Raw genomic sequence first — 15444 nt, 5'->3', positions numbered from 1 at the left:
TGAATAAATCATTCATTTAACTACCCCTGGAGAAAAAAAAACATACTGATTAACAAGGCTACTGTAGTAATAGGAAAATATTTCCTTACACAGTCACGTACACGCCTGCTTTGAAGTTTTGGAAAAATCGAATTGATCAAAGTTCTTTACCTCTGTTCCCGTTTATTACAGAATAAAATGTTTTAATTCTGCATGTAAAACCTTTATATACGTAACTTTTTTCCACACATGTGATGCAAAACAACAATTCAAACAGGAATTGGATGATGAAATAAAACAGAGGAGGATGTGATTAGAATTTGACTGACAGCATGCGTCACAGTATGTTTTCTGGATTACGTTAAAACCTGCTCCATTTATGTCCTTTTCACATGTACAGGCTATTGTTGGCCACAGTATGGAGGTAACAGGCCCACATTTGGCATTCTGTCATGTAAACTCACAATAGGCCCGAGTGTTTTATAGCTGAGGGATTAACTGTCACAATGCTGCATTCATCTTAAAACCTCTGAACACAAAGCTTATTAAATTCTACCCCTCCATCTGGTACTTTTACAGTCAGTAACTGTTACATTTGTTCACCTCCTGCTTTCCTAACATAGTTTGTTTTTTATTTTTTTTATAAGTCACACTTTTTTCATAGGTTGGCTGTCCCTGCAACTTATACTCCAGAGCGATTTATGTTACATAATCCCTGGACACCTTTTCTGTTCGTGTTTATTTTTTGTGTAGCTGAATAAGCATTGTGTTAGCATATCTTACACCTATTCGGCCTGTTCTCCATTCTTTCATTATTGTTGTAACTTGCCTTCCAAGAGGACGTAATGTCTGTTTTGGTCAAGTACTTTATAAAATAAATTACCTGCAAAAAATGCGACTTTTGTATGTTTTTTTTAACCTAATTATGCATTTTTGGCCTTGTGCGACTTATAGTCCAGAAAATACGGTATTTACACATGGACCATTTAAAACCTCCAATTAGCCCAGCATGGATGTTTTGGAATGTCCACGGACGCCAGACTACCCAGAAAACCCGGTATCACGATACGTAGGCCTGTCATGATGATCAATACATCAATTAAAAGCATGATTACTTAGGAACAAATGCAATCATTTTGCCGGCTTTGATGTATTGACATTTGCATGTGTGTTTTGATTCCATCGTGACGAGAAGGGACGAGAAGTATTGATGATGTCAGCGTGAGTCTTATAATATGGCTAACGAGGGATGACTATTTTAAAGTGGAAGTTAATTGGAGGGCCAGATTAATCAGAGGCAGGGGCCGTATCCAGCCCGCAGGCCACCGCTGTTGTCTTATGCAGAAACGACATCATGCACAAATGGGACCCATCAGCAGTGTTGAGTACACTTCTCTCTCTTCAAAAATATTTGTGACACTTTGGGGTAGTTTTGCCTGAAGCCTTTCACCAGGTTAGCGTGTATACGTTTGTGTATACGTGTGTGTGTCCTTGTTGCCGCAGGAGCAACAGATCATGTAATGAATTGATAAAATAAAACACTTTCATGTTTTTGTGATCATCAGACGCCCGGCACGCGTAGAAGGAGAGTTCAGTTCAGGTGTGATTTATCATTCAAAGCTGCCGCCGCAGTTGCATGGCTAAGAGGATGTACGCCATTGTGTGTTTGTTCATCTTTGCTGTGTGTGTACGTGTGTGTACGTGTGTGTGTGGGTGTGTAAAGGAGGTAGAGAGTAAGAGGATATGACAGCTCTGTGTCAGGAGCCCTTGCCTCCAAGGCCGGATTTATTTTATTCAGAAGCATGGTAGCTGACTGGTTTGTAGCCCGGAGTCTAAATCGATAGGAAGCACACATGCAAGAACTAATATCTTTGGGGGTACTTGAGGAAAATCCCCTTTTTTCCTACTAAATGAAATTTACGACTATATCCCTGCTCTTCTGAGCTCCTCCCAAGTCTGCACTATTATGTGCTGTTTTGGACAGTGGTTCATTTCAGGTTATGCATTGTCCAATATACAGTATTTATAATTAAGAATGGAAGGAATTTCCATCAATTGACTGTATGCGCTATACATGCTGAGCTTAAATGTCTCAGACATGACAAAACTGGTCAAAGTGAAACAGTTTTCTTCAATACAGCCCAGCTATTAGCCAATAGCAAAGAAACACAAGTAATTGAGCTGCCCATCAAACATCTATTTTCTATTCTTGGCTGCTTCGCCAGTTCACTCCTACGCCTCCAAAACGCTGCTGCTTGCTTGTCCTCCGATTTCAGATCAGCATTTGCAATAAAAGTGGATAGGAATAAGCTACAATAACCCTCATCTCTTGAATTCCTAACAAAGGAAGCTAAGCTTAAGCCTTAAACTTATTTCAGTGTTTTAAAATGTAGCTGGGCTGCAGGAGACCCGAGTTCAATTCCACCCTCGGCCATCTCTGTGTGGAGTTTGCATGTTCTCCCCGTGCATTTGTCTATATGTGCCCTGTGATTGGCTGGCCACCAGTCCAGGGTGTACCCATCCCTCGCCCCAAGACAGCTGGGATTGGCTCCAGCACCACTGCGACCCATTGACCTCCAACTAACTACTTTCACTTCAATCTTGTTCTTTCTTTTCATATGATTCTATTCTATATAGTATATCATATATGTATATATATATGAACTATTTATGTTCATTCATTTTAAAATAGACACATCATCTGCCACCATTATCATTTCTGTAAATCCCTGACCTTTTGCCCTTTTGCCTTCCAGTTCCTTTCATTGTCACTGGCCTTTACTGAATACTTCACTCTCCATCACCTCAGCCCCCCCCTCATCTTTCATCATATTTCTTTATGTGCTGTCCACTCTCCATCCGACAGAAATCATTTTCCAATCTCTCAGTGGTAAAGTCATAGATTGAAATTTAGTAAATTAAAGTAAACAAAAGGCCAAAGTGTCAATTTGTATTTAATATGGCCATCAAACTAATACGTTGCTAGAGCATTTAACATGTAAACATGCTGATATACAAATAAAAGTATTTGTATAACTACATGTCAGCAACTTGAGTGTAAAGCACAGATTTTGATGAGTAGATTTTCAATTTAGAAACTGCTAAACACCCAGCGGCCCCTAAATTAGAAGCTCACAGTGAAGTTGAAGCAACGCTGCCATGCATGAGTGAAAGCTTATATAATGTCATTACATGAAAAATGTGATATTGATTAAAATAATGGATGCTGATGAATTATTAATGGTTGATTTACCGTCTTTTTACTGCCTTCATGGGGATCAGCTTCCATTTGCTCACAAACCACCAGTGAGACATTTTTTGCAGGGTGCATATCACAAGACAGGAAGTCCGACACACGGCAGACATGCTTGTGCTGGATGCTGCAGTGGGGGCGGAGCTGATTGCCGGCTAGCAGCTAGCTTCATCACACACTCATCCACAGTGCATCACAAAACTACCGAAAAGGTAACATCGGCGCTGCCACCACTGCTGCAGCATGTAACGCTTTGCATAGTGTTTGTTTCTATGTTGCTATGTCAAATCAATGTACAAACGGCAAAATACTGTAATACATGGTATCATGAATGTGTCTGTGTGCAGTTGCGGTTCTAGCTATGGGCCATATGGGCAATTGCCAAGGGCGACATTCTGCAAGGGGTGCCGTAGGGGGAAAGAAAAAAAAATTATATATATATATTATTTTTATTTATTTATTTTTTTTACTAATGCTCAGTGTTCACTAAATCCTCATCAGGTCAGCACATGGCAGACGGGCCCCCTCTACAGGCGTGATACTCGCACCCCCAAATGTGATCAAAAGTCCACCATGTGATGTGGATGAAACCAAGCAAGATCTGAAGGGGGTGGGTGTCACTGGACCTTAGCCTTCAGGTTAATAATGAGGTAAAAAATTTGAAATTATGACAGTAATCGCTCAAAAATAATTCCAAAAAGTGCAGTTTTCCTTGAAGCGTTGAGATCAGTGGTCATCTTAATAAGTGCTATAACATACCTGAAAACAACGCAAGTACTGTGTCTGTCAACCCAGGCTTGTTATGGAGGAATGGACAATGTGCAAATCTGATGTCTTCTTTCACACACACACACACACACACACACACACACACACACACACACACACCAGATATGCGAGCTTGTGTTGTCCACGTGGTGCATCATGTTGGCACCAAGGGCTCATTATCAGATTTGTCACCAGAGAGAATGTGTGCCGAAGAAGCAAAAATATCTCAAGGGAAATGCCGAGCATGAGAGCGTGTTGCCTTTGAATCAAAAGGATTAAAGACAGACATATAGTGTGGAGGATGTTTTTGATGTAAATCATTATCTAACAAGATTTCCCAATCACCCACCTAATATGATCAATGTGCAGTTCAGAACAATGTCAAAGTGTGGAGAAGAAAGGCATGCTATGTACATAAAGCTGTGTTAAAAAGTACGGTAATTGACATTGATGAAGATAATGGCTACCAAACTAATACAATGGCACCTTGACTTTTGTATGCCCCGGTTTTTAAAGGATTTGGTTTTGATGAAAATCTATTAAAGAAAAAATGTCTCTTTTTGTACACGGTTTCAGTTATCGTATTGCCAAACGGTGCACCAAGCACCCAAACAAAATATCCACGTGTTGGTGTCTCAGTCACTTGGAAGAATAGGCAGTGGTTCTTATAGATTTGGGACACTATAGACAGATTCCAGACAATGAGTGTGTGTTTTGTTCATCAAATGTCCAGTCAAGTCCCGAGTCACTGCTGTCCAACTTGAGTTACAAGTCTTTGATGATATTGTCCTGTCAATCAAAATTGTGTCTCGAGTCTGATTCAAGTCAAGTTGCATAACTTAAGTCCACATATCTTCTATACGTTGACATACTCTATCAATAATGTACTCTCATGTACTTTTAATGTATTCGACTGGATCTAAAAAAAAAAACCACTGCGTTAGTGTGTGCATATTTGTGTGTACGTGTCCCGAGTGACCTCTGTGCGGGGCTTCCTTCAGTGTCACAGCATAATTAGGTGGAGTCCAGACCATCTGCAATCCATCGATCACTGACACACACCCAGTGGCAAATACTCACCTCGTCACCTGCAATACAGACAAAGTAATAGAAGTCACCGTCCACCTCTCCACTAAAAGTAGCACCCGGGTTAATCTCCTTATGCTCCAGCCATACTCAAATTCAGCAGAGTTCAGCTGCCTGGGGAGGTTATGTGGAGAATTTAGTCAAATGTCAAGGCTATAAATCCAACAAACACTATTAACATCCTCAACAATGTTATTATTTTTGTAGGTCAATGTGTAGGGCAAGGAGAACCATGTTGAGGGTTTTAATGAACTACTGAGTACATGTATACGCAGCATAATATGTAAACTGACCAACAACATTGGAAACCATTTAGTTCCAGAAGTATTTAGACAAAGTTACTACCGTTTAGCAGCAAATAGCCGCCATTATGATGCCGAGTTTCAGTATGCATTTCTAGTCTTCCTGCCTTCACCGAGTGAAGAGCAGCTAGCAAATCAAGATAGCACGCTGATTCAGCCAGCAGCAAGGATATATCCTGTACTGTGAAACATTAAATATTCAGAGTTGTATAAACAATCCATATGCAAATGACAGAACCCTGCATGAATAAGCGCTATAGCAGGTTTGTAGCACACGCTTATATTATATTTGCATTTGTACGGTATGTTATGGATCTTACTGCTGCCCTGCGGTCTGGTTTTTAAACCGGCGACTTCTTGGATCTAAAGAAATGACTCGCTTTTTGTACATTGTTTCACCACCCATTTGTATAAGTTCTTGTTCACGGAAGATGAAGACAAATGAGACAGCTGGGATAGATGTGGACGATCCTTAAAGGGCAAAAACAGAACCCATTCCACTAACAAGGGAAAACTTTGGGAAGCTGCCTGATTTTTGTCCGTCCATTTGTCATGAGGAGCCCACTTTGTGGTTGATGGCGGATGACATACATAAGAATGACTAGAACGAAAAGGAAGAGCTGGAAATAGCATGAATGAATAATTGTACACATTAAGAACGGCTGATATACTGAACAACCCAGTAGCCTGCAGGTAAATTCTACATGTACATTGACAAGCCACTACAGACCAGGCTGATTGCGCTAGGAAAGCATGAATGAGAGGACGGCAGAAGAAAAAAGAAAGTGACAGGTGCCAAAGTGGTCAAGGAATCACGGCTGATCTCCATGCCACAGTGCATTGACGTACGTGGTCGTCGCCTCACGTCTTCATCTTAGCGAATGACTCATAATGACGACAGTGTATGTTTCTGCACCTCCGGCTGATGTTTCCACTGTAATTGAACCTTGACAGTTTAGAAAAAAGCGGGTGTGCAGGTTAGAGCTATGAAAAGTGTAATTATACTTGATTGCCCACATCACGCACATCCGACCTTTAGTATCAGAGTCCTTTTTGGAGTATTATTAGTATTAAGGTATAGTGTTACCTTTTTGTGATTAATTTGATCCAAAGGGTCTATACTTAGGTCTATCCCAGTTGAATAGTAATGACATTGGACTGTGCAGCTAAGTTCACGGCTTTGGTGCCCCGAGTAAACCCACTCAACCATGAGGACAACATGCAAACAGATATACTGGAGACAGACTACAAAACCAAGTGAGATTCAAACACAGAACTGAACACGGTGCATGGCATCCCACTATATTATCCACAGTGAGCTTATACAAAAGAAAAAGAAAAATATAAATACCAAAGGATGGGAAAGTTACGAGAAAAGTTATTCTGAAAAAGAGCAGACGAGGTGCACCGACTCCAATGAAGAACATAATGACTTTGTTAATGACTTGATTGTTTCGCCCTGCATGTCCTGTGCGGAGTGACAGTTAGCTGTAATTTGTACAGGGATTCATCTCTGCAAGTCATTTTAAAAGTGTTTATAAACAGACACCTGGAGCTCCATATTTACCAGAGTTTATGTTGAACATACCCGGGGTGCCATATTTTCAAATGACTAAACATAAACATACCATTTGTTTTGCACATAAATCTTGGAAGCCGGTTGAAAACCACAGGGAAGAAAAAGTGTTTACTTGAGGAAAAGTAATCAGGCCGCATGAACAAAACCGTCCAAAACTGACTTTGATTCGCTGTTGGATACAACGAACAGGAAATGGTGTCAAAGTAAAAGTGGTCAAGACAAACTGCCATGTCACATGACATATCCAGACCTTGTTAGACACGTGTGGTCACAACTTTCATTTTGTGAACCGATTACATCACTAGGCTGCACGGCGGAAGAGTGGTTAGCACGCAAACCTCACAGCTTGGAGACCCGAGTTCAATCCCACCCTCAACCATCTCCGTGTGCAGTTTGCATGTTCTCCCCGTGCATGCGTGGGTTTTCTTGGAAGAGATCCAGCTTGGTGCCTACAGCAGATCCATGGAACTTAGTAGGCACCTCTTCTGTGGTGGGCAGAGGGCACTTGTAGTGTACCCAGTGTTTAATTAGTTAATTAGTTGACTGTTGGGGAAAATATCTGACTATGATCAGAAGGTAGGTAAGACTCAGGGAGAGAGTTTGCTTTAGGCAGTGCATTATTGATATTTACAAGCATAACCCCCAAAATATAACAATATACAAAAACAAAGAAGATCCAGGTCATACAGTAACAATTATGGTTCGAAGTTTAAGTGCTCAAGGTGGTGCCTGATTGAATGGCCATTCAGTGGGTGCTATTTACACGGATATACAAGTATGCAACGTGTGAGATTCACAATTGTTAGTTAGTCCATCGAGTCTTGGTGACCCAATAATGGAGGACTTCATTGTGAGAGGTAGTGACCCAAAAAAAAAAGGGAAAATTGGGGGAACAGTTCAGGTTGGCTGCAGCGCAATCAATTTCCTACCAGTCCTGAAGAAGCAGGTGGGTCGTCAGTTCATCCACTTGGAGTCCAAGCCGGTCCTGGCTCGAGGCCTCCTTCGCTTAGCTCGCCATCAAGTTCCTGGACCAAACTGGCCTGTGTAAACACAGGGCCACATCAGTTAACCAGATCAACACAGGATCTGCGTTATTGGTAAGGATCAGCGTGCACACAATTCTCAATTGTTAGCATGTTCTGTTCATGCTAACCAGCCTACACAATGAGGCTGGGTGGCTAAGCTAAGTGAAGCTAACTTTAGCACCACTTCAACCATTCAATCTCCAATATATGAAGCTCCTAGGTAGTGCTCCCAGTCGGTCACAGCAGTGCTAGTTGGTGCCTATAATGCATTTAGATGCAGCAGTGTTAAAACATATTGTTGGCTCTGAAATACGTTTGAACGCCTACCTGTGCAGCAAGTGTTTCCTCATGTGTCTTTTAGTGAGGGACTTCCTGTTGGCTATTTATTGGTTAGTGTGTGTGTCATGTGATCAAGGGGTGATATCCTGATTGGGTGCACAGAATCACATGAGTCAACCCTCATGATTTAAATCACCTGGTTGCTGGGTGTTGTATATTAAAACATTCTATTTATACTTTATATATATATGCACCTATAATTATATGAAAGGGTATTAAATAAATATATAGTGTACAAGTATATATAAATAAATTATGTTAACAATTTCACTTGGGTTACACCCTCCCCCCTTTAGCACATTAGTGGATTAGCACTATTCCTGGGTGTACCCCGCCTCTCGCCCGAAGACAGCTGGGATAGGCTCCAGCACCCCCCATGACCCTTGTGAGGATAAGCGGTAGAAAATGAATGAATGAATGAATTTCACCAACACTGTTTCTGTGATAATAGATCGTCATTCCTGTTGAAAAATTATTTATATTTCTATAAAGCATAAAGTATTATATTGGATAATTAGGGACGCTAACTAATTGACTCATTACAGCTGAACTATGCAGCGAAATTATTGAAATTCTGCACTAAACAGAATATAAGACTATAAATGTATTGACCAGCTCCGCATGCATATTTGATCCAGCTGACAGAGAAAGTCCAAAGCATGTTTATATGTTGCAGTAACCTCCTGCAGCGTTGCGTCACCGTTTGGAGAAGTAATGCTCATTCTCACATAAGTTCAATCAAGGTCAAGATAATTAATGTTCTTCTACTCATCCTAAAGGTCACAAGATTAAGAGAGGCTGCCTTCATTAATTGTAAATGTTCCTTTGCCTACCACGATGTCCTCGCAGCAAAAGCTGGGGGGACTTTTAAGCAGCAAAAGCTAATAACAGTACACATGGACGGAAGAACTCCTCCAGGGAAACCAGAATTAAACTGTAAGCCTCTGAAGTGTTCTTTCAACCAGACCAGCGAGAAGCAAGTGTCTTCTTTGAAGAACAAAGTTCCTCTCTCTCCAGCTTGTCAGTTCCAATACATAAATAGCCATGCAGCAGGTTTTTAATGGGTAAAAGAGACGGCCCTCTGATTGGGGTAATTGGTGTGGAAAAACAGCAAACATAGACAGGACTGTCAAAAAGCGGTTGGTAATTGAGCTAAATCGTGCTTTAATTAATACATCATATACGGGAGGTGGGAGGGAGAAAGTCTCAGTCTGAAGTCCTTAAAAAAAATCCAATTCAAGTCTCAAGTCAGGTGATGCAACTTGTTCCCGGCTTGAAAATATAACTGAACAACACTCCTCTTTCTGTCTGCCACTCTTGTATACATATTTGGAGTACTTCAATTAGTTTAAAAACATCAGCAGAATGATAATTCAGTCATGTTTTTCAAATTGCGATATTACAGGATGACAGGAAATAAGGTGTATACTGTGAGTAAGAGGGCTCCTCGTCGTTGTCAATGTCCTCTTATCTGTGTCCGTGTCCTTCAAAGGCTTCTTATTCATATTCATACAAGTGGAAACACTCAAGGACAGTCTTATTAAAAAATAAAAAAAAACAAGCACATGAAGACTGAAAAATGTGACTGTGATTGCGAGCCACATGATGAATGTGTCACTTGCACTTTGGACCTTTTGGACCAATTAGCGTCACATCACTTCTGAAACAAAAGGTGTCCCTGTACTCCAGCAGACACGCTTACAGACACACACACACACACACACACACTCGAGTATGAGGTAAAGACACACCGACTCTCATTCGCATCCTGGCAGCCCATCTGTTGCACGGCCTCTGTCAACTCAAATGTCACTGGATGACATCATAAGCCCGTCAACCTTTCCCCTCATCACACACACACACACACACACACACACACACACACACACAGACACACACACGTCTATGCACGTAACCTGATTCACTTTTTGACTTCTCCCCTCACAGTACCTTTCTTACTCTTCTTTTCTGTCCCACGTTCTTGTGTGTGAATATGTACAGGGTCAGGCAAAATGATCTGACACATTTGTAGGTTAAATAAAACGCAAATAAAGTAAAGATACAAAAAAGCAAAAAGTACATATAATGCCATTCTGTTTCATTATGTATTGAAAATGATTGATTGATTTTGGTTTCAATGCAGATTGAAAGAGTAGTCGATTAACCATCAGATCGCACCTGCGAGAAGGGCCTCGTCTATTTCAACGCCATTTGTGAACTACCAACAACCCGACCACGCGGAGGAGAACATGGAAGACTATGAGTCACCCTACAAAATAAGACAACAACCAAGAAAATGATGACAGCGGGCACTTTGCGATATATTGGAGTTGTTGGTAACCTTTATGGAGATGCCACTTTGTGGATTTTTCTGTTTCATCCTACTTGTAGGCTAATTAAAGCCATCAAATACACACACATGCACGCGCACACACACACACACATGCACGCACACACTGTGCTAAGAGCATTTCTCAAACTGCTAATTAAAGCATCTGTTTCTACCTTATCTCTGCTCTTTTAATCTTTAATGTTTGCCTTTTACACTCCGCTGCAGTTTCCTGATTGTCTTTTGGGAAAAGGAAGAATGTTACCACATTGCAGCATCACTTTAGACATCCTCATCATCAGCACCATGATCACATGTGATGTAAAGTGCTTTCGCAGTATTACAACCCCCATAAACGACTACAATATGACTCAATGTAGACTTCCACGTTCTGATGGTTAATAAATGTGTGCCACGTCTCAACACGGCCCCTCAAAAAGGACACTGTGACTATAGAGGGTAGTTCGGATTGCAAGGTTTATACTGTAGCATGCATTTCTGTGTAAATAACCCCCTGTTACAAAGTAGACACTAAAAGAGACCAGGTATCTTTTGGGCAAGAAAGAGGCTTTCATTTGTTGTGGATGCAGAAAGATGCTTTTAATAACAATTTGACCTTGGCAGAGTTCCGTGCTCTGAGTGCTCTTGTTTTGCAAGCGTGCTCTGCTTTTGCTGAAGTGTTGTTTAAGTGTATTGACTTTCTGCTACGTTACTTATTAGTCCATCAGTCACAAATCTGTTTCCTCCTCTTCAATTTGTCCTCTACCACATCAACATGTCAACCAAATACTCCTTGCTACTTTATAACAGTGGTGACGCTGGAAAACATTTGGTGGAATTCTCAAAAGGAAATTTCACTGTAGCTTCATAGATGGATGTGTACTTTTACCACAAGGGTGGTAAAAAATAATATTAAAAAATAATAATCATTGAGTGCTTGCTGAAGAGTATAATCCGGAAAGTTACTGGAACATTTTTGTGTTGAAGAATGTGTTTATTAAGTAAAGGGCCAAGGATCACTGGGCGAAGGCACTTTAAAAGGAATTTTATCATTTTTCATTTTTATATTACTAAGAATATATAACTTTTTTTCACAAGTTGGTAATAAAATTACTGCATTTGATAATCATAAATCATAAACAGCATACATGTACCAGCTCACAATTTTTACATGTTTATGTCTTTATGCTTCACTGGTGAGACTTTGATTGCTTGTCCTTGAACACACCATAGTTGCTATGAGACGCAAAAGTAAAACGTATATATTTACTTCATTCATTAGCTGTGAGTATCTATACATTTTGATGATCCAAAATCGGAGAATGCTAAGCTAGCTGAAAGGTTTTAAATGGGGAGCAATCCGTGTATGAGAAATTGACATTTTTATGACCATCTCAATTACAATTTTCCACTAATTGCTGTAGGTCCGGCAACACTATTGTATATGATTCATTGCAAACCAGCTATATCCGCTAAGCATTTTTTTAAGTCGGAGAAATATAGTAATTGCCTGCCTGCAGGGCAGAGTGGTCAATGATATTGATTTTTTAGGTTAAGATGTAAGACTTGTTCCTGCACTTACAAACAGCATGTGTTAGTATATGTGTGTATTAACCTGAATGGCAAGGGTGATACAAATATCACACTTAAATCGACTTCCATGCTTAAGGACATGAAAGTGAAAAAGTGTGTGTGTGTGTGTGTGTGTGTCAGCAGAATTTACAGTCACAAATTGAAAATAAAATTGATTTCTTTAGCTTTAAGTCACTGTGAGTAATCCCTGTCTGCTCATATGTGGAAATAAGTTATTTTACAGTACGGTATTTATGGATAGCCTTGTGATGCTAATGCGGCTCAAGTCATCTTTGTGATCCTTTGCTGACATCTAGTGGTGAACCAATAGCAATACAACACTCCATTATAACTGGAACGGAGCGGCCAGCGAGGGCGGGGCTAAATGCCCACGAGCATAAAAATGATAGACACATGAAAACACCAAACACCACCCTAATTGGGAGGGACGATGGAAATAAAAACAACAACAACAACACACAGCAAACCAAAATAAAGGGAGCGAATGTGCCATTTAAAAAGACCGGCTGATTAGTGCAGCTGGCACCTTGGCTGCCCATGATACGTTTGGGGGAGTGCCGGCCGTAGGACTTTTGGGTTTTCGAACTATAGCAGGATCTGAGTCACCAAAACCACCCCATTATATAACAAGTTAGAATTGTATTTCTGTCCTTAGAATAGGCAAACTTACACCAGCTTGCAGCTTTAAACATATCCGTTCTCTACAGAAACATTTTATTTTATTGCTAGTTTGCTAACCAAATATCACGTACAAGTACTTGGGAAGATAACTATACGGTTCAGTAAATGCCGTGTGGTATTATACATTCCCAGACTTTGAACTCCATCACACATAAACAAGGCATCATTCCCCTGATGTCATCATTATCATGTTTGATGACATCATTACATAACTTTGGAATTAAAGTCACTTAAAGGTTAGATATCCGGATGTATTGGTAGAAGTTAAAACATGCCTGATTCTATACGTCTATATGTCTTGTTCCGTTATGAAATGTGCCATTCTAAAATGACCTAAAATGAATTGAGCAATAAAATCACCATGACCCAAAAGGCCTCTGTTAGTTTAAATCTTAAAGGTACATAGTTTATGGTACCAAACTTTTAATATGGTAAAAATAATCCAAAAGTCACACTGCATGATAAAAAATGGCAGGATTATCTTCATCTTTTCTATTTTTCCTCAGAAATCCTCCCTCAAAGGTATAAGACACTAAAAGTCTTAGGGAAAGGCAGCTATGGAGTTGTTATCGAGTGTTTGGATCGGAAATCAAGAGAAAACATGGCCATTAAGATTGCCAGGCCAGGGAAGACCGTCCAACGTGAGGTGTGTAGCTGCTGTTAACCTGCTCACTTTTACATCGTTGAAAATATTGCAAAAAAATTTAAAAAAATTTAAATTAATTTAACATGCGTTTGACTTTGAGAATTTTAAGTTACCGTAATTTCCCGTGTATGTCCCATGACATTTTTCTCACACTTTGAACACTTATACAGTGACGTGGCTTTGTGAGTAGCCCATCATGGAGAACACGTGAGAGGTGCAAGTAACGTTGCTTTCAGGGTGAAGACAATCCATGTAGCAACTTTTGCTCGGGTCTGCGGGTCCGGAAACATACTCATTCATCTAAAGTCTTAGTAATCCCATTCATTAGTATTATATACTTACATATTTTATCATTTCATTGATGTAATAATTCAAACAGACACATGTATTGCAAATTTGAATCCAAAATCAGAGGAGAACATCGTCGAGTTATCAGCAGTTTTTGGAGAATTGGGGGAGCTGGGTGTTAAAAATGTTTTGAAGGCAAATCAATTCAGATTTTTGCAATGTTTTGTTTGAGTGAGGCTCACCCCCTGACCTCCGATCAATAAAAAAGATAGAAATCAGGACGTCTTTAGTACATCATTTAACTAAACTACCACTTGCTCCAATTACAAAGAATACTCTGGTGTATTTTCAGGCGTCCATACTGCAACTGCTAATGGACATCAGGCTGGACCGGGACAACATTGTAAAGTTTTATGGTCGCTCTTCTAGTGACCGGTACCTAGTTTTTGAAATGCTGGATATCAACCTGTCTCAGTACTATAAGGCACATGGTCGTATGCGTCTCCAGGACATCAGACTGGTCATTCAGCAGGTACTGTATATTCATTGGATAATTCATCATTCATTTACAGTTTTGTACATCTGTACATGGTTCTGTCCAGTTAGCTTCCGCATTTGATGCACTCAAGATTGTGGGAGTAATCCATGGTGATGTGAAACTGGACAACATAATGCTGGTGGATCGTGGAAAGCAGCCATTCACGGTGAAGCTGATAGACTTCAGTGTGGCGCTGAGTCGAGCCGAAGCCAAGAAGGTCAAAATGAGACAGGTTGCTTATTTCAGGTTGGCTCCATGGTTTTGTTGCTGTTACTGTTGTCACTTAGTCCTCCAAGTTACAGATTTTTTTTTTTTTTTTTTTTTTAAACAGAGCTCCAGAAATCATTCTGAGACTCCGCTACTTTGAGGCCATCGACATCTGGTCACTGGGTGTGGTCATAGTGAAAATGGTGCTTGGCATTTTTCCCTTCATGAGAAGCACAGACTACGACTTAGTAAGTATGTTGCTTTAAGTGTCACATGTTCCTCACTGGTGTTTGGGTCTATATCTGACCAAAGTGTAGGGTAGGGGTATGTGATGATTCGTGACCAAGTTGATACAGGACCAATACTGCTGATACTGAAACTCTCATGGAGCCCATCGAGACTTATCGTTCATACGGTTTCCACTCACGTTTGGTGTACGGATGATTATGTTCACATTTAAACAAACATTACAATAACACTGTGCCCAAATGTACAGTAGGTAAAGAGGAATGGTGTATTTGTTCAATGACTTTATAAGACAGGGGTGTTCATTCCTGAATGCTGGTTTGATTCCCTTCCTTTTAGCAAAGTTTTCTTACATCCTTGGACTACACAGACTGTACATGTATGAAGGTACCCTACTGACCATACTGTTAATGACATCTGTCTAGCTGGAATGCATGATTGGTGTCCTCGGGCTGCCGCCAGACAATATTCTTAAAGCCGGAAAGACAACGAGGCAGTTTTTCAACAAGACAGATTTGGGTCAGTGGATTTTCAAGGTACTGTAAGTACTTTTTGTTAAAAGAAGGTTACCTGAATCCTACACAT

The 15444-nt window shown here is 40.3% G+C and overlaps 1 protein-coding gene across 2 annotated transcripts in view; it reads right to left on the bottom strand.

Annotated features, from left to right (window-relative positions):
• Positions 1-8374, bottom strand: part of il1rapl2 (interleukin 1 receptor accessory protein-like 2) — a 205845-nt gene extending 197471 nt beyond the window's left edge. For both annotated transcript variants that reach the window (XM_058062860.2, XM_058062863.2), the window contains exons 1-2: positions 8320-8374; positions 7897-8007 (exon numbers count right to left, since the gene is read on the bottom strand). The gene's annotated coding sequence lies outside the window, so the exon portion shown is untranslated. The remainder of the gene's footprint in view (positions 1-7896; positions 8008-8319) is intronic.
• Positions 8375-15444: the final 7070 nt, after the last annotated feature.

Source organism: Doryrhamphus excisus, linkage group LG22, assembly GCF_037039965.1.
Source record: "Doryrhamphus excisus strain RoL-2023G ecotype Guam linkage group LG22, RoL_Dexc_Guam_v1.1, whole genome shotgun sequence".
NCBI lineage: Eukaryota > Metazoa > Chordata > Actinopteri > Syngnathiformes > Syngnathidae > Doryrhamphus > Doryrhamphus excisus.
This window is presented reverse-complemented; position numbering and strand designations above follow the sequence as displayed.